The sequence below is a fragment of the Rana temporaria genome, chromosome 1 (genome assembly GCF_905171775.1).
Source record: "Rana temporaria chromosome 1, aRanTem1.1, whole genome shotgun sequence".
Classification (NCBI taxonomy): domain Eukaryota; kingdom Metazoa; phylum Chordata; class Amphibia; order Anura; family Ranidae; genus Rana; species Rana temporaria.
In genome coordinates this window covers 593,623,364-593,650,557 of record NC_053489.1, presented here as the reverse complement: position 1 = coordinate 593,650,557, position 27,194 = coordinate 593,623,364, and positions in this window count along the sequence as shown.

Genomic DNA, 27,194 nt, shown 5'->3' with positions numbered 1-27,194 from the left:
AAGGGTTGATCAGAGTTCGATCGATGAACTGGGTAGTCGGTTCTCAAACTTGGCAGATGCTCCTGCTTGGATGGTAAAAAGGAGAACTTTTCTGTCAGATCAAAAAGGGGCGTTGACACGACCAGTGACCAATTGTCTGGTCATCTGATTTAGGGGCTGGTTACTGGGAGGGGTCCACATTCACACCCATAACCCAGGTATGCTTTGTAATACATATTCATATCTCTGCAGCTCTAATGGTTACAGACTACCAATATCCGTTTTATTATTCAGCGTGATATTTTCTTTAAGAAAAGTCCAAACATGACACGTATGCCCTTGTTATTCTACCTAGGACGAATAAATGGGGCCAGGGGCCTTCCACATAATTGATCATATTCATGTCTGGGCTTGAAACGTTACAAATTATCTGAGGAAACTAAATATGTCTGTTGTTTGGCTGTGCTATGAGTTAGCTGGAAGTTATGAAACATGCTAAACTTTCAAACTTATTTCCACAGTTAAAGCCTAACGAGTAGTAAGGCATTTATGACCGGGGTCTGCGGATTCTCTGAGGTGAGAGGGCGACAGTTTTACGACAGGCCAGGAACCCTGCCAGGAGACATTAAGAAACTTAGTTTGGCTCTGTTTCTCAGAGGAGATAACAATTATTTTGAAGTAGAAAGCCTATGAATTCCTGAGCATAAGGGAGGGAGGGAGTGAGTTCACTTCTACGGCTACACTGTTTTCAAACATGGCTGCTGGATGGTTGTCACACAACATGGCCACTGCGTGTCCAGTGCGCAATATCGTTACAGATACCACATAGATTTATGGATTTATATTGTTACTATGGCTATTAAAATCATTGCTGTTAACTTGTTTTTTTTTTTTAAATATATTATAGACACATGACCGATTTTGCCACAAACCCTGAGGAAGGAGATTTGATTCTCCGAAATGTTGGGTGGTTCACCAAGCAATTGTGTCAATCATTGTGGTTATTGTTTGTTTGACTTAAACTCATATGCAGTATTGTAAACATTCCATTGATGGGCTACTTTTATCTTTTATTACTATGTATGTACTTTAACAATAATACTAATAATACTTTTCTACATATGTTTATATTTGATGCACTACTTGTATCTTTTATTACTATGTATGTACTTTGACAATAAATAAAACTTTCAAACTCTGGCTATGACCCTTTTGGCTTCTGTTAAAACACAAGTTACAGGCCTAAAGTGGGTGTTGGTTCAGGCTGCTGTTTTTTGTTACACGGGACTTCATATGGGTCCTTGTGGAATGATACATTAATAACTGCATATAACAGTTGATAGACTTTGGTTTAGAACAGATGTGGTGTGAAACCCTTGGAAGCAGAGTAGTGAGTAGGCCTGGGCAGCGTGGATGATCCTCAAAGGAACAAGATACCATGAAAGATGATTTTATAATTGACCTTTACTGCTAGCATGTGAGCATTTGGACATTTATGAGACTGCCAACATAAGGGGGGATTGGTCTGTATTGATACCAGGAGTAAAGAGTACACAAATTATATAAGACCTTAGCTTTGAGGTTTATCTGACACTACTTAACCCCCCTGGCGGTATCCCCGAGCGTGACTCGGGGTTGATTTTTTCTACCAAAATCGGTAACCCCGAGTCACGCTCGGGGTAGACATGCAGAGCCTGCAGCGTGCGCTGGCTTACCTTCTCCTGGATCCAGCGATGTCACCACGCTGTGTGAGCGAGCGGGACCTCGCTCGATTCACACAGCATCCTCCTGTGCCGCCGATCTCCATTCCCTGCAACGTTATGACGCACGGGAGCGGATATCGGCGCCAAATTCAAAAAAGTAAACAAACACTATACATACAGTATACTGTAATCTTATAGATTACAGTACTGTATGTAAAAAAAACACACACCCCTTGTCCCTAGTGGTCTGTCCTGTGTCATGCATGTCATTTTATATAATAAAAACCTTTTTTTCTGCCTGAAAACTGTAGATTGTCCATAGCAACCAAAAGTGTCTTTTTATGTCAAAAATGGTTTTAGATCAGCTAGAAAACAGCGATAATAAATTATAATCATTTGCAGAATTGTGCGATAGCGATTTGCGGGGAAATTCGTCATAAATAAAAAAAATAATGACAGCAACAATTCTGCAACTGAGCAAATTTCTGTGATTTTGAGTTGATTACATTATTGAATAATTTTTATTTTAATTATATTATTACTTGCTATAATTATTTATAATTATTTATTATATTATAATTTAAAATTTTGTTTTTAAAAAAATGTCATACCCGGGATGTCTATTAGATTCTTGTTTGGTCAGATTTAAGTGAGTTATTCCTAAAAATCACAGGCCTACAGTATAAAACACCAAATTTCCTTGCAAATAATTGTACCGCTTTCAGCATGTTTTTTCAGACAGAATCATACCGCCAGGGAGGTTAAAAAGCCAGCCATACCTGAAAAAAGGTCAGATCGGTTTCCCATTACAGATTTAAGAAAATGTTTAAGTTGTATTTATTAGAATACATCTCCCAGTTTAAGTTTGGATGTCCCTCAAGGGGCCTGGTTGGGTCTAACACCTAAATGATTGACTATTTTATAAAAGTATTAAAATGGTGTTTCTGCTGCAAATGCATTTTTTAAATGCACCAAGAAATAACAAAAACATTTTTAATGCAACAAATGCTAGTGCAGATTTAAAAGAGAATACATAAAAACTTCAACTGGAAAATGTAAGGTCAGTGCTCAATATTATCTGCTGTGCCTTCCATAACATACGTACCTATTTGGGTTTTCATTTTTTTTTGATAGTATATTAGTTTTTTTTATTATTATTTTTCTATGTTAATAGGGTCTTTATTTTCGGTTAAATCGTTTTTTTATTGTTTGTTTTATTTTCCCTTTAAATAATAGTTTTTTTGTTTTAGGGTTTGTATTTTGTATTTTTCTTTGCAGCTTTTTAATTCAGGTTTGGAGCACACACTTGGTACTGTCCATCTGTTCTTTAATCTGCCTATTGTTTGCAGCACAGATCTGTGTTTCATTTGAAAAGAAAAAACTATGGGCCAGATTCACAAAGGAGATACGACGGAGTATCTCAGATACGCCGTCGTATCTCTCAGAGTATCTATGCGACTGATTCATAGAATCAGTTACGCATAGATAGCCCTAAGATCCGACAGGTGTAATTGTTTTACACTGTCGGATCTTAGGATGCAGTACCGCGACCGCCGCTGGGGGGAGTTTGCGTCTTAAACCAGCGTCGGATATGCAAATTAGGAGTTACAGCGATCCACAACGGTTTTTCGCGTGCTAGTCTAGTTTCCGGTCGCAAATTTAGTTGTCGTTTTGGGTGCCCTAACTTTACACAGCACACGTATGTGCTGTATAAAGTATGGCCATCGTTCCCGCGTCAAAATTTAAAAATTCACGTCGTTTGCGTAAGACGTCCGGGAATACGGAAGTACGCTACGCACGTCGCCATTCGAAAAAATGACGTCACTTCGCGCAAAGCACGGCGGGAATTTCGAAACGGAGCATGCGCAGTAGGTCCGGCGCGGGAGCGCGCCGAATTTAAATGGCACACGCCCATTTAAATTACGCAGGCTTACGCCGGAGGCCGCCAGCGTAGGTTTTCATTGCTAGTGCTTTGTGAATCAGGCACTTGCGATGAAAACTTGCGGCGGTGTAACGTATCTACGATACGTTACGCCGCCGCACTTCTACGTGAATCTGGCCCTATGTGCTAGAATGGTGTGCTCCAAAACCAACTCACATTATCAATCACATTCAATGCAACACAAATAAAAGTAAAAGTACATACACTATTTAGGCCTATCATCACCAATTAAAAGTGTCCTACTGCTGCACAATTTTACATTATTGTATCCTGGTCTACAATATTTTCATTTTTTTGGTAAAAACCTCAGGGGCAGATTCACATACAATTGCATGGGCGCAGCATATGTGAGATATGCTGCGCCGCTGTAACTTACTTTTGGAAGCTTTGAATCCATAAAGAATTTGCGCCATAAGTTACGGCGGCGTAGTGTATCTCTCGCGGCGTAACAGCGCCTAATTCAAATCGGCGAGTAGGGGGCGTGTTTCATTTAAATGAAGCGCGTCCCCGCGCCGAACGAACTGCGCATGCGCCGTCCCTAAATTTCCCACCGTGCATTGCGCTAAATGACGTTGCAAGGACCTCATTGTTTTGACGTGGATGTAAATTACGTCCAGCCCCAGTCACGGACGACTTACGCAAACAAAAAAAATATGTTCAAAAATTTGACGCGGGAACGATGGCCATACTTAACATTGCGTACGCTACCAAATAGCAGCTTTAACTATACGCCAAAAAAGCCAAACGGAAATGAGGTAAAAGATTGCGACGGCCACTCGTACGTTCGTGGATCGTCGGAAATAGCTAATTTGCATACTCGACGCGGAATACGATGGGAACGCCACCCAGCGGACGCCGAAGAATTGCATCTAAGATCCGAAGGCGTACGAAGACGTACGCCTGTCGGATCTAACCCAGATGCCGTCGTATCTTGTTTTGAGGATTCAAAACAAAGATACGACGAAGGAAATTTGAAAGTACGCCGGCGTATCACTAGATACGCCGGCGTACTCTCTTTGTGGATCTGCCCCTCAGTCTGTGCTCTTTGTCGCTAGTAAATTTGAGCCCCCATTTAGCTTTGTGGGCTAGGTACATTGACAACGTCCTCCTCCTATGGACTGGCACTAAACAACAACTGGAAGTGTTCTTTTCATCCCTCAACAACAATGAAAGAGGGATTTGTTTTGTCCATGAAGCAAATGAGGAATCAATTAATTTCCTGGATCTCACTATTATGAAGGTTAATGGCTTTTTTTAAACTAAGTCATATTTCAAACAAACTGACCGGAATTCCTTCATCCCCTTGGGCAGCTGTCACAATGACTCTTGGTTAAGATCGGTCCCCAAGAGCCAGTTTGTGAGGATGAGACGAAACTGCACAACTATTGAAGACTATGGACTATATTGAAGAAGAGACTACAAGAAAAGGGTTATGATCCAGAATCATTGGAAATCACCTTGAAGGAAGTTGCAGAATTAGATAGACTTCAACTTCTAGATCCTAGCCCCAAATCCGACAGGGATAGGCCCATGATACCATTCATAACAACGTTCCCAACTCAGTATTATGCGATTAAAAAATTATTATTAAAAAACATTGGCACCTGTTAGGCAATGACAGGATTATCAAAACATTCTTGCCATCTAACCCACAGGTAATTTTTAGAGGAGTACCTTCCTTAAGGGATAGGGTAGCCCCAAATGTGGTGGACCCCCTACAAAAAAGGTTTCCTTTTTTTAACGGAATATAACAGGGTATCATCAATGTAGCAGATGTCAAATATGTACGTTGAATAAGAGTAAGTCTAAGAAAACTCAGTCATTCTTTTCTAGTAGTACCTCTGAGGAACATAACATTGAGCCCTTTATCACCTGCAGCTCAACGGGTATTGTTTATCTGTTGCAATGCTCATGTGGGCTCCAGTATATTGGCAGGACCAAAAGGTTCATGCAGGTGAGGCTAGGTGAACACATCACTAACATTAAATCTGGTTTCCAACATCATTCGGTTTCCAAACATTATGACACCTACCATGATCGCAATCCGGCAAATACACTTTTTTGGGGATCGATATATTCGATCCACATTGGAGAGGTAACTCAATTGTTAAAGAATTATCAAAATTTGAGATGGCTTGGATTTACCAGGTATGGTGTTACACACCCTATGGCTTGAATATCGACACTGATGTCAACGCGTTCATTGACAATGGCTAAAAGGTTATTTTACCATAATATTCATGCTTTGTGAACTGTCTCTGAGGTCCGGGTAAATCCGTGCAAAGTGGTATTCTTCTTATTATCTAAAATCAGAGAGTAAGAGGTTCTCTATTAGTTCCTTTGTATATTCATAAGGCAGCCTATCCATTAATATAGAGGTTGTCACACACCTTAATTGTAAACTTTAAATTGTAAATTTGAGGTTTTAATCCTCAAATGCCACCAATTTTTCCTTTTCCTCTTCAGACCATTATAAGTCTGTGGACTTCCCTCTTTAGTGTAGTGCTCTCGTGATGCTGTACACACATACAGTGCACTTCTTTTGCAAACAATTTTTTTTTTAATCTAATAAGAAATGTTTCCTTGATTTTCTCTAATTAATGCATTTTTTAGAATTTTCCTATCGTTATGGTCATATACCATAGGCTGTTCATGGTGATGGCTGCTGATGCCTGTGAAGTTTCTGCTAGTTTTTAGGCATCCTCAAGCCATCACAATATTAGTCTGACTGTGATTGACTGATCTGTTTTGGTTATAACCGTGACAGATATTTAATTAGGTCAGCAAGCTGTCATTAAATGTTTTTTAAACAGATTAGGTGTTGTCTTGTTATTAAGATAACCAATCTTGTGTTAACATGTAAGAACTGTCTTGCAGCTTATTCTGTGGTTCTTTATATTATAAGACAGCAGAAGAGTAAGGGTAAAATTCTTTGTTTTTTTAAGGTGATTTTATCTGTTACTGGCAGGATTCCTCATTCTAATATGGCGGATTAGCGTTGAGGATTCCTGGACATGAGAGCTGGGCGTTACTTAATGTGATATAGAATAAATAGCAGTGAGTCAGCACGCAGATTGTGCCCCTGGAAGAAGTTAGCTATTTGACGAAACAACATAGGGAGGGGCAGCGTGCTGACGTCACCAACGAGATTGCGCTACTACCCTTAAGGACGGGCAGATAGTGAGAGCCGGCCGGCTTGAGAATTTTTACAACAACAACGCATATTTTATTCTACCAAATGTGAGTGTATGCCTATGATTTTATCATTTAATTTTTGGAAAGTACTACACTATGGTAGCTTTTATTTTTACATGGATAACTTGTATTGGGGAGATCTAGCAAGAAGTTCATACGAGGAAGAAATAGGAGAGTAACGTATGAGAGACCATAGAGAGACCCCGGGCAGGGTTAACAGCCACAAGCGAATGTGATCTCTGTAATAAGAGATCCATGGGAGTCGGTAAGGAGATTTACATTAATCAGTGGAGGAATCACATCTATATCTCTTGGCACTTTCTTATTGGGTATTAAATCGTTTTGAAGTCATGGACACTCTACATTTATGGACTTTATTTGTTCAAGTTTATTGGAATAATATTCAATATTTATTCAATGATATGTTTGCACAGCATAAGTGATTTTGCCTATTAGTCACCTATTTGGCACATTTTGGTGCTACATATCGTATTAACACAGTCACGCATCATTTCACAGTCGATTGTTGTAGGGTGTTTTTACAATTCCTTTTCACGTCCAATTATCAGGGATGATTGGTCATTAATACAAGTAGTCACTGTGCAATGCAGCACAGCTTTACATTTTTGTTGCTAGTAAATTTGTGCCTAGCCTTGCTACTTAAAAATTTGTTTATTTTAAATTGACAATGCTGTGTCATCTGCTGTCTCTTAATTGTTGTAGTAAGGCATCTGTCAGCACTATTTTTGTAGTACATTTCAGCCAATTCTCCCTTATTAAAACTGTCCTGCTGCTGGTAAAATTTACACTGCTGTAATAATTGCCGGAATCGAGCAGAAGCAAGGCTATTTGCATCAGCAAAAACAAGGACAGTCACGGTGAAATATTTGGCAATTTCTATCTATCAATTAAATAGAGCATATTACCGTTAAAAAAATGTTTCTTTGCTAAAGCTACCTGGGATTTTTTTTTTCCAAACTGAAATTTATCATATTTGGGTGCTACTGTTGTATGTAAGTCAATCTAACAAAAAAAAAGAAGCAAATTAAAAAAAATATATAATAATTTCCACTGCCAATTATGTGCTGGCAGTGGACTGACTCATTAGGCTGTCCATAAAAATTGTATTGTTATGGAACACCACAGCTTGAATGTATCCCAAGCATTATATATTGTTGTTTAAAAGATGTATGTACAGTATTTTTATTGCTGCCCTCAAAGTTGTATGAAAACACAATTTTCCCACTGCATGGTACAACACTTCCCAGCTTCCCATACCTTGTTTTGCCTCTAATTTTGGGCTCACAGAATTTTGAGCAAGATTCACCAAATCCTTGGCATGTTGGACCTTAATTTAACAAAATCAAGTTTTGCAATGTGCTAAACAAAAAAGCGTAATATTGTTCAGTTACAACTAACATTTAATGAGTTCTCAAACTAATATACCAGATCACATTTATTCATCAATCTAATTGCTATACTCAAACAAATAAATAAAAATACAGTCCCAGAAATCTTTTGCTGTGTTATCCAAAAGCGTATCTGGATTTTTTTCACAAATACACTAACTTTCAGCAGTGATTTTCTGCAACCACCACCACTGAATAAAATTGGAACTCTCTGGACAGATGGAGTTCTATAATTTGAGGTTTTTACCATGCTTCTTTACAAAAGTAAAATTTGTATTCAACTATAAACTGATTTCTCCTCCCCCAGCTTCTCTCATATGGGATTACTTGGTAAGAGTTAAGCAGGTTTAGGTGCTGCTCACCAGAAATAAGTCACAAATCAAGATTATCCAAGGGTTAAGCATCTCAGGTGGAAGAGAGGTAAGGTACTGACAGACAAAGCTGAGGTTGTGGGTTCAGATCCTGGTCTTGACACCTTCTTTTTAAATTGTATTACTAATTCTCTCCAGAACTTGCATAGTAAAGACTATTGGTCAGCACACAAAATAAATGATACATTTGCTTTCATTGCTGCACCCTAAAGCCCCCTATAACCTTCAATCCCGAACCCTCTCTTTAACCCATTTGCTAACAAAGCTACTTTTGCATTTTTAATACAAACTCTAGGCCTGAAGAAAAAGAAAACCATCAAATAGTATATATTTTCCAAAAGCAAAGATCCTAGTTTATGTTAAACACAGTTTATCAAGCACAAATTGTCAGTAAAAAATATAGTAACATTAATTTTAGTGCACACAAACAAAATATATTTCCAATGTTTTAGTAAAATGTAAAATATGAGGTTGTGTAGAGTAAATAGATACTCAACATCAGTGGCATCAGGAGGGGGGTGCTGGAGCCCCGAATGGGTCCCCGAAAAGCCCCGGGTCTCAGGCATGCACCATTGCCCCGAGCGCCACCAAACAGGGACTGATCTGATCCCGAGCGCCGCCGAGTGTGGCCGAGTGCGGCCAAGTGACATAGCAGGTCCCCTGCCTTCTGGAGCCTGCAGTGCCTATGATGTATGTCCAATGCCGGGGCTGCACGATGTGTGACTTTCCTCATAGGCGCTGCAAGCTCCAGACGGTGGGAATTACAATGCGACCGCCACGCCACATCACTATGAAATCCCCGCTCGATTGGGCGGCTCTCCACTCCTCCTCTGGCTGCCTGATGTGATGATGATGGTCGCGCTGCACACCGCACACTACGGCTGAGCTGCAGGACACATAAAGTCTGTCTCCTGGTCAGGTAGGTCAGTGTTTGTATGTCACTACCGTCAGTGTATGTATGTCATATAGCAGGGCTGAGCCACTAGCCAGGCCTTAAGAGTTACTCGCCACTAGTTGCACCACCCAACCCCCCCCTTCCCCACCCCTAAGTCTGCCCCTAAACACGACATTGTAAATTATCTTATGAAATGACACTGTTAAATGTTTTAAGCAGAATTAAGTTTCAAAAATAAATATTATTAACAACGTTAACAATATTAACTTAAAACATATCAGTACCCATCAGTGCAGCCTCACTGTGCCCATCAAATGCAGCTATACGGTGCCCATGAACGCATGCTCACTGTGCCCATGAACACAGCCTCACTGTGCCCCATCAAATGCAGCCTCACTGTGCCCCATCAAATGCAGCCTCACTGTGCCCATGAACGCAGCCTCACTGTGCCCCATCAAATGGAGCCTCACTGTGCCCCATCAAATGCAGCTTCACTGTGCCCCATCAAACGCAGCATCACTATGCCCCATCAATTTCAGCGTCACAGTGCCCCCTATCAATTGCAGCATCATCATGCCCCATCAATTGCAGCGTCACCGTGCCCCATCAATTGCAGCGTCACCATGCTTCATCAATTGCAGTGTCACCATGCCCATCAAATGCAGCTTTACCGCGCCCCATCAAATGCAGCTTTACCGTGCCCCATCAATTGCAGCGTCGCAGTGCCCCATCAAATGCAGCATCACCATGGCCCTTTAAATACAGTTTCACTGTGCCCCATCAAATGCAGCGTCACCTTGCCTCATCACTCCAGACTCACCATTGCCTTGATGCGCCTGGTTCACACACACACACACACACACAGCGGACATCTCCCACTGTGTGTTACGGAGCTGGGTCTGTGTTCCGTGGCTCATTGTAACAAGATCCCGCCCCCCTAACCTGGCTCGTGTGATAGGCGGATCACTGAATCAATCTACTATCACACGAGCCGGTCTAGGGGGGCGGGACCTTGTTACACGGAGCCACCGCCGACCCAGCTCCGTAACACACAGTGGGAGATGTCCGCTGTGTGCGTGTGAGGAGGATACGGCTGCAGCTTCAGTCCAGCCATGCCGCTCTGTGTTCTCCGGCTGACAGTTTCCTGGCTGATCGCTTCAGCCAGGAAACTGTCATCCTACTCGGTCCCTGTACCACACTCACCCTGCACTAAATTCATCTCGCAAAATGTGAGCAGGCGAGTGGAATTTTTGAGGGCTGTCATATAGGTCAGTGTATGTCAGGTAGGTCAGTGTATGTATGTCAGGTAGGTCAGTGTATGTTAGGTAGGTGACCTGACATAGCCCTTTGTGTGATATAATGTTTACTGTGACAAGTTATATTTAATGTTTTCTCTGCACTTTACTGAAATTAATAGAGCAAAGATCATGCTCCATTAACTTCTTCTCTGACCTTAGCAGCTGGGGAAATTAACAGCAGAAACCAAATCAAAATCCTTGTTTCTTCATGCTCTTACCAGTTAGGGGAGATCAGCAAACAGACCAGTGGAGCTCAGAATCCCAGTGCTCACGTGACTCCTCATCTTTCTCCTGGGCTGACAGCTACAATGGGCAGGGACAAGAACTCCAACTGATGTAATCTGGGAGGAGGAGAGGAGAGAAGGAGAAACCTGAGAAGTCACGTGAGCGATGAGACACGCTCTGAAAGAAGGTAGAAATTGGCATATTTAAAAACAAAAAAGAGGTAATGGCATGATAGTACGATCATTTTATAGCAGCAGGAGTGACACTGTCATGAGCTGACAGGCAGGTAAATAGGGGGAGAGGAGGACAGGAGAACTGTGGATGATGGAGGCACCTAAACTGACAATGGTGTCAGGGCTCAGCAGCCATGATAAACAGTGGTCAGTTTACAAAGTGGTGGGGAGACCAGGCAGGATCAGCCAGGTATTTCATGTGATACTGGGGGCCAAATTACACAGCTCAAGCACTGTGCTGCATAACATGCTTTAAGGGAACAGGATATTTTTTTTATGGCTAACAAACACTTTAAGGTGTATATTGTCAGTTTCTGGTATCTGAAGCATATTTTTTGTCAGCCTTTGATATTAACTGGTGTATATTATCAGTCTCTGCTTATCGGCTGGGTGTTTATTGTCAATGCATGGTATTGGCCAGTGTATATTGTCAGTTTCTGGCATCAGCCAGGTGTAAATTGTCCTTGGCTGGCATTGTATATTGTCAGTCTTTGCAATTGGCAGGGTGCGTACTGTCAGTTTTTGGAATCAGAGGGTATATGTGCCAGCCTCTGGTATCAGCAAGGTGTGTATTGTCCGTCTTTATTATTGGTATTATTTTCTGACTGAAAACAGAAAACAGGATTGATGCAAACTGATTAGACGTTCTACAAAAAAAAAAGTGAAACTGCTAATTGTTTTTTTTCTATGATTGTTTAATTCTACTGTTAATTCTGCTAAAGATAATATAATCTGCTAACATTGTAGAATTCTTATACAATGTATATTCTTACATATATTACAAAATCAGATTTTCCTTTGTGTATACCTCAAGACACAGAACAGGCTGTACACCATAACTACCTATAGGTGTGTGGACACTGGCAGAAAAAAACAGGTAGGAAATCCTTCTATATAGCCTCTCCCACTCCAGAAGCTCCGGAGTTTTTTTTGTTTTTGCCAGTTCAGGGTCACTGAAGTACAGTACAGCTCTCTGTATGCTAATACCAAATTCAAGTGGTTCCAGCAGGGATCAGGGGATTGGTTGGTCAGATCAATGTCTATAGCTGGGATACTAAAAGGGATGGTACCAGGTCCTGTTATGCTTCGTACACACGACCGTTTTTTCAGATGGGAAAACTGCTATGAGAGCTTTTCGTCGGGAATCCCGTCCATGTGTATGCTACATCGCAGTTTTTCCGACTGGAAAACTGCCGGGAAAAAAAGAGAGCAGGATTTATTTTTTCCTGTCAGGAAAAAATCCTGGCGGGAAAACCGTTCGTCTGTATGGTTTTCTGATGGGTAAAAAACCGAGCATGCTCAGAAACAAATCAACGCATGATCAAAAGCATAGAACTTTTTTGGCTTGTTAGTCTTTTACGGCACCGCATTCTTGACAGTCAAAAGTTCACCAGACTTTTGTGTGGCTGTGTGTGTGCAAGGCTGGCTTGACAGGAATTCCGTCAGAAAAAAACTTATTTTTTTTTCCGATGGAAAAACTGGTCATGTGTACGAGGCATTAGGATAGAAATGGGGATTGCCTGTGATGCAGCTGATTGGTACTGGAATCCTGTGTAGTAATAAATGAACAAGAATGGCTGCACACCAACATACGTCCAACAGGTTTGTTAAAAAAAAACTGCCACCAGGACTATGACAACGGAGTGACTCGTTTCACACATACATTGTGCTTCTTCAAAACCCAGAAGCAGAATGAACCACTGTTCCTCTAAATAGAAGACACTCCCACCTGAATGAAAATACAAATGCATATTCAAAACAACAGTGACTTAATATACTGTAAAAAGCTAACTCCATGAAGATAGAAATAGAATAAAAATATTTACATAAAACACCAAAACACGTGTCTCATAAAGTGATAACAACGGAGGAAAAAAAGACACATGTGATACATGTGATGCATAGTATCCATAAAATATCAACAAGGCACAAGAGTGGAAATAAGCACAAATGTTCTGTGTTGTGAAGACTACCACAATGAATATCAATGACAGACCTAAATAGAAGTAGCTTGAGGCTGAATGATCAAAACAAGAAAATAAAAAGATAAAAAAAAAAACACTAAAGATAAATAATCTAATATAACTATATTCCGAGTATATCATTCAAAAAAGGGGTAGAGAAAGGAAGCGCCACCTAAGTGCAGTATTAAAGAGGTTCTTTTAATGACACATTGTAAAAAACACACTTACAAGAAGGTAAGGAAAGAAGGCTCATCTGTAACATCCTGTAGTCCTCATCCCGGCCATGGGCTGCTTTAGAAGTGAAGAAAGCAGATTGTGTGGAGTCTTCAGGCCTGTCCTGTGGCCTTCAGGATGTAGTCTGTTCCAGCCTCACAGGTCACGTGACAGGTCACGTGATTACTTCCCAGGAACACTTCCGGGAGGAGGGTCAAACAGGGAGAACAAAGGCTGATTGGGCTACGCGCTCGGAGCCACTGCTCCTTCTATTGGCCTGATGGTGAGCTATAGAGGCTGGTGCTTTTATGCTTATGTCGGTGCAGTGGGACTACAGGTCCCAGCATGGCCCAAGATAGCAGCAAACTAACAAATAAATATGATGGCATAAGTAAAAAAGCTGGATAAAATACTATAAAAGACGTAAAAAAAAAACAAAAAAAAAAAAACTGGGGTGTATAAGAACCAGGATAATTAAACATATGTATGTCATAAAACTATAGAGAATATACACATATATATATATATATATATATATATATATACATATACACAATATATAAAACATGGGGCCAACAGAGAATATATGTAAAATGAATATATATATAAACATTAAGTATATATTAAAAATGCAAAAAATAAATAAAAAAAAAAAAAAAGGAATAAAAACATGTTTATATGGATTATTAGAAGGGACCTATTCAAGAATATATATATATATATATATATATATATATATATATATATATATATATATATATATATATTTATAACACATGGGGAGGATGCTCAGAAGCCTACAGCACCTGGTATTCCCAGGCGGTCTCCCATCCAGGTACTAACCAGAGCTGACCCTGCTTAGCTTTCAAGATCAGGCACTTTCAGGGTGATGTAGCCATGGGTGATCATGTACCCAATTAATACATGATTAAGATCAGCTAGAAAACGGACAAAATATCACTATAATTGGGTAACACCAAAGGATTATAAAATATAGGCAAAATTAGTTAAAAGAAGAAATGCTAAAACCGTAGTTGTAATTATTACAGCTAATTATTATGATACTTACTATGGTAGCAAATCGGACAGAAGAACTCAGTACAGGTAAGGGACATGGGGTAATTAGGTGATTTGCCACACATAGATATATGCATATATATATATATATATATATACATATATATATATATACATATACATATATATATACATATATATATACACACACACAAACAATACACTACGCTGTGCAAGGGATACACATAGTGGGTGTGCATACACATATGCATGCACGTGTACACATATAGGTATGCATCTAAATGTGTAGAAGAGGCGCGATAGATGCACACTTACATACACAAAATACACACATTAGCATATAAGGGAAGGAAGGAGGGTAAGACATATCTACACAAAATAAAAATTGAGTTCACAACAATGTGTGAACCTCGTTCAACCCCCCAGGGGCAAGAGTGCCCAGGGAATATATCCAATAAGTTTCTTGCTGACACAGGCGTTTGTACCGTTCAGCGGCAGTGTAGATGGCAGGGATGGACTCAACCACCCACACCTTGAGACCAGCTGTAGATTGGTCATGGTGGGTGAGGAAGTGCTTAGGAACACTGTGGTGGTCACGGCCCTTTTCGATAAACTGCCTGTGCTCGCCGAAACGCGCCCTAAGTGCCCTAATTGTCCTGCCGACATAAAAGAGCCCGCATGGACAGGTGAGGCAGTACACAACAAACTCTGTAGAACAATTATAAAATTCCTTAAGGGTATAACTTTTCCCTTTAACGGAAAAAGTTTTTTGACCATGGTGTATAAACTGACAAGTCAAACAGAGTGTTTTTTTACACTGGTACATCCCTCTAAGGGGTATGAGTACTAGTCGTGATGAGATGGGTTGGACTAACTTATTTTTACTTTTACTGGGATTTTGCTCTTTATATTTCTACATTTTCTGTATGCAACTTTGGGTTTTGTTTCAATGGTAGTTATCAAATGAGGGTCCTCAACTAGAATGGGCCAGTGTGCCGCTAAAATCTTTTCCATGTTTTTGTACTTGTCATGGAACTGTGTAATAAAACGTGTGGGAGGCTTAGTAACAGGTGGTGGAATTCGTGGGCCTGTAGTTGGGTTACGATAATTGTTAAAAGCATCACTAATAAGTGCGTTGGGATAACCTTTCTCTAAAAACTTCTGGGAGAGCAATTGGCCATGGGCCTCAAAATCGGAATCTTTGGTGCAATTCCTACGTAGGCGACAGAACTGACTGCGGGGGATGTTATTAACCCATCTAGGATGGTGACAAATCTTGTAATGAATGAATGGGTTCCCTGCTGTAGGTTTGTTGAAGTTGTTTGCATAGATAGTACCTTTCTCGTGGCAAAGTTCAAGGTCTAAGAATGCTAGGGTATTTGGGTCGGCCACGTGGGTAAAAGATAGGCCCAAAGTGTTTAAATTGCAATATTGCACAAAGCCAGCGATATCATCAGCTGTGCCATCCCAGATGATCACTATGTCATCAATATATCGACCATAGTACACCACCTGGGCGGCAAAGGGGTGGTCAGCTGCAAGGTACATGCTCTCCCAAAACCCCATTGTGAGGTTGGCATAGCTGGGGGCAAAGTTTGCCCCCATAGCTGTGCCATGGACTTGTAGATAATGTGTTCCATCTGACTCAAAGTAGTTATGTTTTAAACAGAACATTAGGGATTCTAGTATAAAATGTATTTGTCTGGAATTAATTAGGGGATCTTTGGCCAAAAAATGTTCGGCGGCCCTCAAGCCTATCTCATGGGGAATTGATGTGTATAGAGATGACACATCAAGAGAAAGCCACCAATAGTTGTCTTCCCAGGTGTAATGTTTAAGCATCTCAAGCAAATGAGAACCATCCCGTATGTAAGAGGGAAGATCTTGTGCCAAGGGCTGGAGAAATTGATCGATATAAATAGAAAAGCCACTAGTGACACTATCCATGGCCGCTACTATAGGGCGGCCAGGGGGGTTGGTAAGATCTTTATGGACTTTGGGTAAATGATAAAAATAAGGGACTTTATAAAAATTCTTAATTAAAAATGTGGCTTCAGATTTTGAAATAATATTGTCCTTGAGAGCTCGGTCAGCAAGGTTCGTAGCTTCAAGGGCAAACTGAGAGGTGGGGTCACTAGGAAGTGCTGAATATGTCTTAGTGTCAGACAATAATCTATGTGATTCACGGGCATAGTCAGTTCTATCCTGAATCACTATGCTGTATATCATTCAGCCTACCCTATCACAGACCCCTAACATACATATATATATATATATGTGAATGAATGATTAAAGGGCTCTTAAGAGCCCTAATATATAGGAAACTTGAGTGGTGTAAAATAATATAATTAAATGGTTACTACATCTTAGTTATAATAATGGCTGACATCCCATTCAAAATTTAAACAGGAGGGAATGTGGGTCTGGAACAAAAAAAATCCAGAATACCTCCCTGCGGCATAAAGTGTGGAAAACAGCCCCACCTCTCTTAGGAGTCTGGATCTTTTCAATGACTTGGACTTTCATGGCAGAGGTGTCAGCAGCATGAATTTCCCTAAAATGTCTGGCCACATAAGGGACACATCCAATGTCCTGAATCTGTCTGACAGAGTGCTCACCCTACATGAAACCTCCCCTTTATCCAAAGGACTGAACTTTTTTCCCAATAGAGACTTCAATCTCTTTGACACTACCTTGGATGTAAATACGTTTGTGAGAAATCTTACCATTAAAAAAACATTATTTTGCAGCAAATTATGACATTGACCATGACTTGTTTGCCCCAAAAGATATAGACAATAGTACAGCAGAGTTTACATTCAGAGTGTTGTGTGCTATTAGAGATTTAGAGTGCCAAAGAGAGCGCCCCTCATTCGCTAGTGGAGGGGGTAATTGTTCGGCCAAACCAACATACCTCAAAATTAGATCTGAATTTTAAATGGTCAATTGTCGCACACCTGATATGAGCCAATTCCAGCGGCTGGTTGAGCGAGATTTGACTGAGTTAGCACATCAAGTTACTGGGGGTTGGTTGCCCTGGCAGGACAACCTCTCGGAGAGTGAGCAATTGGCTTTAAAATGTCTTGAAGTAGCCAAGTCAAAAATAATTTGGAATTCGGACAAGGAAGGCATGATAGTCATCGTGAATGTGGAGTCCTACATGGCTGAAGCTGCCTGATAAGTGTCAGAAAGCTACACAAACATGGGACTTTAAGGCAACCCCATGAAAAAATGAAATCTACATTAATGGAATTAGTGAGTGAGTGAGTGAAAAACATATATAGCACAACACATGCGAACTGAATCGCCTCGGGGGGTTGGTATCCATTTCCTACTATATTTTGCCTGCAGAATAGATGGGTTTTGAGTTTTTTTTTGAAGGCCTGGTGATTCACTTCCTTTCGGATGCTGGTTGGTAAAGCGTTCCATAGTCTAGGTCCTTCTAGTCTACGTCCTTGGACTGCAAATCTTCATTCTCCTTTGGACTTGTATCTGGCCGTGGGTATCTGGAGTAGATTTTGGTTGGTAGAATGGAGAACGCGATTGGGGTTGTGACATTTAAATTTTTCACATAGATATTGGGGGGCACTTCCTTGCACACATTTGTGTGTTAGGCATAGTGTCTTAAAGGGTTAATAAACTAAAAAAATGTTTCTTTAAAATAACAAACATGTCATACTTACCTCCACTGTGCAGTTCGTTTTGAACAGAGTGGCCCCGATCCACGTCTTCCGGGGTCCCTTGGCTGTCTCTGGTCCTCCTTGCAGGTGTGCTCCCTTGATACAGCGAGCAGCCATAGCCGCTCACTGTATCACTCGACCCCGCCCCTCGGCACGCCGCGTCACTGGATGTGATTGACAGCAGCGCCAGCCAATGGCTGCGCTGCTCTCAATCCATCCGCTCTAGCCAATCAGCGGCCAGGCTGAGCAGGGGGGGGCGGCGGCGGCATCATCAGATGTTTTTTCACCTTAATGCATAGATTGCATTAAGGCAAAAACATTTTTTCCTTTACAACTCCTTTAAACTTTATTCTGTCTTTTACTGGCAACCAGTGAAGGGATCTTAGGGAGGGAGAGATTGTAACGTTCCTGCCTTGATATAGATTTATTTAAATTGGATCTCAGCTGCGGAGGTTTCTCAGAATTAACCAAGAGTCACTCTATAACTGGTTAAAGAGTTAATGGTTTGAATCATCACAACCTCAGGTAGATTCCACAATAACAGTTGCTTATTACTTCATAAGCTAAATAGAGTTTGCAGTTCATATGAAAGTATATATATGTATATCTGAGCAAATTGCTTAAATGGATACGGGCAATCACTGAAGTAAATATCACTGGTACAGTATAATGCTTACTGTTGGAGCCTAGGTCAGCCTAGAGATGAGTATAAAGCACAGTTTGCTATAATATACTCTGCCAAGTGCAAATAAGGGAGAGAGAGTAATAGACAGAGTTCCTTTGCAGTTCAGTTCAATATTGCCTAAATGACATTTAAATCAGTATTAGGATACTTGCGGTACTGCTGTCTTCAGTTGGAGGAATTGTAGCTGACACCTTGGCTGAAGGTAACTGTGAAGCTTCCAGGTAAGCAGTAGATCCAAGCTGGAGAGGGATGCCTGAAGTGCTGATGCCTGGGGAGGGTTGGTAGAGCCTGGAGCGGTTCTGTAGAAGGCTGGGCTGGATGAAGAATCCCAGGACTAGGCAGCAGGTTCACTGGTGAGGCTCCAGGGGTTTGCAGGTGACGGCAGGGGTCCAACAAAATAGCGGAACACCCTGCCGTCCTTGCTGCAAGTTTAAATAGCCCGCGCAGCGTGGGAAACGAGGAGACACGCTGGGCGCGCTTCCGCGTTCCAGCGTGGAACGCAAGCCGCGGCGCACAGGAAGTGACGCGACAGAGTCAAGGAGACGAGTGCAGCTGCCTGTACCAGGCAAAGCTGCACTCGTCTTGCTTAGAATAATGCCAGTGACGTTACATACTCCCCTCCTCAATGGGGCACCACCAGTGCCAATAATAGGCGAAGGACGAGTGGGGTACCTCTGATGGAATTGTCTAATTAAACGGGGAGCATGAAGGTGAGAAGAATTTTCCCAAGAATCTTCAAGTTGGGAGTAACCTTTCCAACGTATTAAATATTGGATGTCAGAGCCTCTTTTTCTAGAATCCAGAATCTTTTCTACTTCATATTCTGTTTCACCCAGAACTTCAACTGGTGGAGGAGGTTGTGCAATTCTATTGGATTGGGTACATAAGGTTTTAAAAGGGAGACATGAAAAACTGGATGTATCTTCCAATCAAGGGGTAAATGTAGTTTTACTGCATTAGGGTTAATCACTTGGGAAATAGGATATGGACCTATGAATTGACGACCCAACTTTTTTGATGGTAGGTTTAGACGTAGATTCCTGGTAAAAAGCCAAACAAGATCGCCAACGTTATAAGCAGGAAGGAACTGATCTATGAAGATCATAGTTACGTTTTTGTCGTGATTGAGCAGCTTCTAGGTTTGACCGTATGATTGGAATTGTGTTTTTTAGGGTGGTGAGATAATCGTCTACTGCAGGTACTTTGAAAGAAATGAAGTTGGTAAACTGTTTGGGTGAAACCCATAGTTGGCAAAAAATTATGAGAGTAGTGACGAAGAGCTGGTTGAATTATTGTATGCAAATTCCGCATGGGAAAGCAATTGGAACCAGTCATCTTGGAGATGAGTACAGTAACAGCGCAAGTACTGTTCCAAGATCTGGTTAATGCGTTCTGTCTGTCCGTTCGTTTGGGGATGATAAGCAGAGGACATCCTATGATCAATTTTTAGTGCTTTACACAAGGCTTTCCAAAACTTGGAAATGAATTGAGATCCTCGATCAGAGATAATCTGAGCAGGTAATCCATGCAATTTTAGAACATTGTTTATGAAAGCTGTTGCTGTCTCTAGTGAGGTTGGAAGATTTTTTAAGGGAATAAAGTGTGCCATTTTAGTGAATAGATCTACAGTGACCATGATGGTATTAGCCCCATTTGATCTGGGAAGCTCAACTATAAAGTCCATTGATACAACCTCCCATGGTCTGTTGGGTATTGGGATGGAGGCAAGAAGACCAAATGGCGGTTTCCTAGAGGGTTTGTTGCTAGCACAAATCTCGCAGGAAGAAACATATTCTTGAACCATTTTAGTTAATTGGGGCCACCAATAGTGTCTTTTAACAAGATGTATTGTCTTGGTGATTCCGGGATGACCAGCTAATGGGGAATCATGTAATTGTTTAAGTAATAATAACCGTAATTTTGGAGGGACATACAATTTGTCTTTATAAGTGTATAATCCATCTGTTTGTTTTGTAACACCATTAGGAAGCTCAGAAGCATCTGTGGATATGGTTTGAGAGAGTAACTGTTTAAAGGAAGTAGTTATTCCTATGAATCGGTTATCAGGAATGAGAGAATGAGGTAGTAACTCGGTAGAGCAATCTTCATTCATGCGGGATAAGGAATCCGCTTTTAAGTTTTGTGTACCTGGTCTATAGGAGATCTGAAAATCAAATTGGTCAAAGAACAAGCTCCATCTCACCTGACGGGCAGACAAGGTTTTGCAGGCCTTCAGATGTTGCAAATTTCGATGATCTGTCAGAATGGTGATCGGGTGTGTGGAACCCTCAAGAAGGTGTCTCCAATTGGCTAGAGCATCTCTAATTGCTAGGAGTTCTTTTTCTCCAATTGGGTAATTCCTTTCTGCACTGGTTAAAGTTCTGGAATAAAAAGCCACTGGATGTAAAGGTTCCGACACACTTTGTTGCTGCGAGAGTACTGCGCCTAATGCGAAATGTGATGCATCAACTTCTACAATGAAGAAGAATGAAGGGTTGGGTAGTTGGAGGATTGGAGCAGTAGTATAGGATCGTTTGAGTGTCTCAAAAGCTACTTGTGCCTCATTTGTCCATTTGAAAGGTGTATTTTTACTTGTTAACGCATTCAGGGGCTTCACAATCTGTGAGAAGTTTTTAATGAATTTACGGTAATAATTTGAAAAGCCAAGGAAGCGCTGCAAGGCTTTCCTAGATTGGGGAACTGGCCAGGAGAGAATACAATCTACCTTTGAATCGTCCATCTGTATTCCTTCCGGGGTGATTTGGTACCCAAGGAAAGAAACACTGGTCTGACTAAAGACACATTTTTCGAGTTTAACGTAGAGGCAATGTGTTCTGAGCCTGCCTAAAACCCATCTCACATGCTTAGTATGTTCTTCAAAGGTATCAGAATAAATCAAGATATCGTCCAGATAGATCACAACACAAACGTCCAGTAAATCACGGAAAATGTCATTAATAAAACGTTGGAAAGTTGCAGGTGCATTTGACAAACCAAATGGCATCACTAAGCACTCAAACAGACCGTAGCGAGTTTTAAAAGCAGTCTTCCACTCGTCGCCTGGACGAATTCTGATTAAATTGTAAGCACCCCTGAGATCTAGCTTTGTGAAAATTTTGGAAGTTTGCAGCCTTTCTATTAGTTCTGGAATTAGTGGCAATGGGTAACGATTCTTTATCGTGATATTATTCAATAAACGATAATCAATTACAGGTCTGAGGGATCCGTCCTTTTTTTTAACAAAAAACATGGCAGCACTAGCTGGGGAAGTAGAGGGTCTAATAAAACCCTTTCTAAGATTGTCATCCAGGTATTCCTTAAGATAAACCAGTTCAGGCTGTGATAATGGGTAAATTCTAGCAGTGGGAATAGTAGCCTCTGGAATTAGATCAATAGGACAATCATAAATTCTATTAGGTGGAAGTGTCTCAGCATTGGTTTTGCTGAAGACATCCGAGAAGTCCATTAAATAAGACGGAACACCATCGGCGTTTACATTATTTAAAAGAGAGTTATGTGAGGGATAGCAAGTATGTTTACAGTAAGGAGAATCTAAACAAAGTGAAGTTTTAGACCAATGAAAGGTTGGTTGATGGATGTGCAACCATGGTAACCCTAGAACGACTGGGAATAAGGGCGATGGGATGATGTCAAACACAAGGTTCTCCATATGTGCATTATCACATGTGACTAATAATGGGGCAGTTTGAGACAGTACTGGACCAGAGGGGGATTTAGATCCATCAATGAAGGTGACAGACAAGGGGTTTTGCTTTAACTCAGAAGGAATTTTATTTAAATTAACAAAACTTAAATCAATAAAATTGCCACAAGCACCAGTATCGACCATCGCGTCAATGGTGGTTCTATCTTGGTCCCACTGTAAAGTAAGGGTGAGAAAGATATATTGGTTAACATTTGGATGAGTTCTGGGTTCTGTTAGGTTTAAACTACTAACATTTAAGTTGTTACCTTCAGTTTTACTTCTTAGAATGGGGCAGGCAGAGACCATGTGGTCAGGGGCGGAACAGTAGAGACATAGATTGTTGCTTCTACGTCTCTGTCTCTCAGCTGGGGTCAGTGGACCTCTAATTGTACTAACTTCCATAGGAATTTCCTTGGGAGGTGACCTGGCCCTCCTGATTGGTGCTGGTTGATAGTAATTAGCTCGTTCCGCCTTTCTTTCTCTAATGCGTCTATCAATTGAGAGGGAAAGATGCATAAGGTCTTCCAGAGATGCTGGAATTTCAACGCGTGCAAGCTCATCCTTGACGGACTCGGACAAACCAATGCGAAACTGATTCCTGAGAGCTATATCCGTCCATAAAGTTTCACGACACCAGCATTTAAACTCTGAAATATAGTCCTCCACATGTCTCTTTCCTTGTCTCAAGTTCCTGATGGTATTTTCAGCGGTAAGCTGTTTGTTAGGGTCCTCATAGAGTAAGGACATTTCATCTATAAAAGTATTGAGGGCGCCCAGTAGATCGCCATGCTCTTCAACATAGGCGTCCGCCCAAACTCTGGGTTCTCCTTTGAGATATGAAATTAAAGTCAAAATTCTGTCAGAATAATAAGTCCGTGGACGAAAATCAAACATTAACCGACATGAACTGATAAATTGACGAAAAATTTTCCTGTCACCAGAAAAGCATTCTGGGGGGCAGACTTTTGGTTCTGGTTGCTCCCTGGCCTGAGCAAAATTTTGATTCCTAAGGGCCTTGTTTTCTAAGCGGAGGTCAGTCAGATTAGTAGTAAGTGCGTCCACACGTTGTGATAAGCCCACTAAATGGTTTGCTAGTTCCGCTGGATCCATAATGTTAGGTTCCGCTATTATGTAACGTTCCTGCCTTGATATAGATTTATTTAAATTGGATCTCAGCTGCGGAGGTTTCTCAGAATTAACCAAGAGTCACTCTATAACTGGTTAAAGAGTTAATGGTTTGAATCATCACAACCTCAGGTAGATTCCACAATAACAGTTGCTTATTACTTCATAAGCTAAATAGAGTTTGCAGTTCATATGAAAGTATATATATGTATATCTGAGCAAATTGCTTAAATGGATACGGGCAATCACTGAAGTAAATATCACTGGTACAGTATAATGCTTACTGTTGGAGCCTAGGTCAGCCTAGAGATGAGTATAAAGCACAGTTTGCTATAATATAGTCTGCCAAGTGCAAATAAGGGAGAGAGAGTAATAGACAGAGTTCCTTTGCAGTTCAGTTCAATATTGCCTAAATGACATTTAAATCAGTATTAGGATACTTGCGGCACTGCTGTCTTCAGTTGGAGGAATTGTAGCTGACACCTTGGCTGAAGGTAACTGTGAAGCTTCCAGGTAAGCAGTAGATCCAAGCTGGAGAGGGATGCCTGAAGTGCTGATGCCTGGGGAGGGTTGGTAGAGCCTGGAGCGGTTCTGTAGCAGGCTGGGCTGGATGAAGAATCCCAGGATTAGGCAGCAGGTTCACTGGTGAGGCTCCAGGGGTTTGCAGGTGACGGCAGGGGTCCAACAAAATAGCGGAACACCCTGCCGTCCTTGCTGCAAGTTTAAATAGCCCGCGCAGCGCGGGAAACGAGGAGACACGCTGGGCGCGCTTCCGCGTTCCAGCGTGGAACGCAAGCCGCGGCGCACAGGAAGTGACGCGACAGAGTCAAGGAGACGAGTGCAGCTGCCTGTACCAGGCAAAGCTGCACTCGTCTTGCTTAGTATAACGTCAGTGACGTTACAGAGATTGATTCCCAATGTTTTTTACCTGTTACAAGACAAGCTGCCGTATTCTGGACGACCTGTAGACAAGCAATTTGGTACTTTGGGAGTCCGAGGTAAAGGGTGTTTGCATAGTCGAGTCTGGAATTTATTATTGTTCCTACCACAACTTCTATGTCTTCTTTTGGGATAATGTAGAAGGCGCAGCAGATGGTAGGATCCGCTGACTACTGAGCATATTTGTGCTTCTATTGTCATGTCGGAGTCAAAAGTGATCCGAGACTTTTGACTTTGGTGCTGGGGTTTGTCCCAAAATGGGCGGGGGTGTCCATGTTGTTGTGGCAGGTCTCTTTCGGTTGGCGTGGAGCAGAAGAAGTTCTGTTTTTGAGCTATTAAGTTTAAGGTAACTCCAGAGGCGTGCCTAGAGCATTTGGCACCCGGGGCGGATCCTATATCTGGCACCCCCCCCCCCCACGGTGAAATGTAAAAACACCCCACTGTGCCCCCTGCATCCTTCAATATCTCTTTGTCACTACTGTGTACCCCTCTCCACAACTGCACCTCTGGACCCCTTTACATTACACAGTACCCTGCACCCCTTTACATTACACAGCACCCTGCACCTCTGGACCCCTTTACATTACACAGCACCCTGCACCACTGGGCCCCTTTATATTACACAGCACCCTGCACCTCTGGACCGCTTTACATTACACTGCACTTCTGGACCCCTTTACATTACACAGCACCCTGCACCACTGGACCCCTTTATATTACACAGCACCCTGCACCTCTGGACCACTTTACATTACACTGCACTTCTGGACCCCTTTACATTACACAGCACCCTGCACCTCTGGACCCCTTTACATTACACAGCACCCTGCACCTCTGGACCCCTTTACATTACACAGCACCCTGCACCACTGGACCCCTTTACATTACACAGCACCCTGCACCACTGGACCCCTTTATATTACACTGCACTTCTGGACCCCTTTACATTACACAGCACCCTGCACCACTGGACCCCTTTATATTACACAGCACCCTGCACCTCTGGACCACTTTACATTACACTGCACTTCTGGACCCCTTTACATTACACAGCACCCTGCACCTCTGGACCCCTTTACATTACACAGCACCCTGCACCTCTGGACCCCTTTACATTACACAGCACCCTGCACCACTGGACCCCTTTACATTACACAGCACCCTGCACCACTGTACCCCTTTATATTACACTGCACTTCTGGACCCCTTTACATTACACAGCACCCTACACCTCTGGACCCCTTTACATTACACAGCACCATGCACCTCTGGACCCCTTTACATTACACAGCACCCTGCACCTCTGGACCCCTTTACATTACACTGCACTTCTGGACCCCATTTACATTACACAGCACCCTGCACCACTGGACCCCTTTATGTTACACAGCACCCTGCACCTCTGGACCCCTTTACATTACACAGCACCCTGCACCTCTGGACCCCTTTACATTACACTGCACTTCTGGACCCCATTTACATTACACAGCACCCTGCACCACTGGACCCCTTTATATTACACAGCACCCTGCACCTCTGGACCACTTTACATTACACTGCACTTCTGGACCCCTTTACATTACACAGCACCCTGCACCTCTGGACCCCCTTTACATTACACAGCACCCTGCACAGCACCCTGCACCTCTGGACCCCTTTACACTACACTGCACTTCTGAACCCCTTTACATTACACAGCACCCTGCACCACTGGACCCCTTTATATTACACAGCACCCTGCACCTCTGGACCACTTTACATTACACTGCACTTCTGGACCCCTTTAGATTACACAGCACCCTGCACCTCTGGACCCCTTTACATTACACAGCACCCTGCATCTCTCGACCCCCTTTACATTACACAGCACCCTGCACCTCTGGACCCCTTTACATTACACAGCACCCTGCACCTCTGGACTCCCTTTACATTACACAGCACCCTGCAAAGCATCCTACACCTCTGGACCCCTTTACATTACACTGCACTTCTGGACCTCTTTACATTACACAGCACCCTGCATCACTGGACCCCTTTACATTACACAACACCCTGCATCTCGGGACCCTTTTACATTAGACAGCACCCTGCATCACTATACCCCTCTACATTACACAGCACCCTGGACCTCTGGACCCCTTTACATTACACGGCACCCTGCACCTCTGGACCCCTTTACATTACACAGCACCCTGCACCTCTGAACCCCTTTACATTACACAGCACCCTGCACATCTGGACCCCTTTACATTACACAGCACCCCTTTACATTGGACTGCACATCTGGACCCCTCTACATTACACAGCACCCTGGACCTCTGGACCCCTTTACATTACACAGCACCCTGCATCACTATACCCCTCTACATTACACAGCACCCTGGACCTCTGGACCCCTTTACATTACACAGCACCCTGCACCTCTGGACCCCTTTACATTACACAGCACCCTGCACCTCTGAACCCCTTTACATTACACAGCACTCTGCACATCTGGACCCCTTTACATTACACAGCACCCCTTTACATTAGACTGCACATCTGGACCCCTCTACATTACACAGCACCCTGGACCTCTGAACCCCTTTACATTA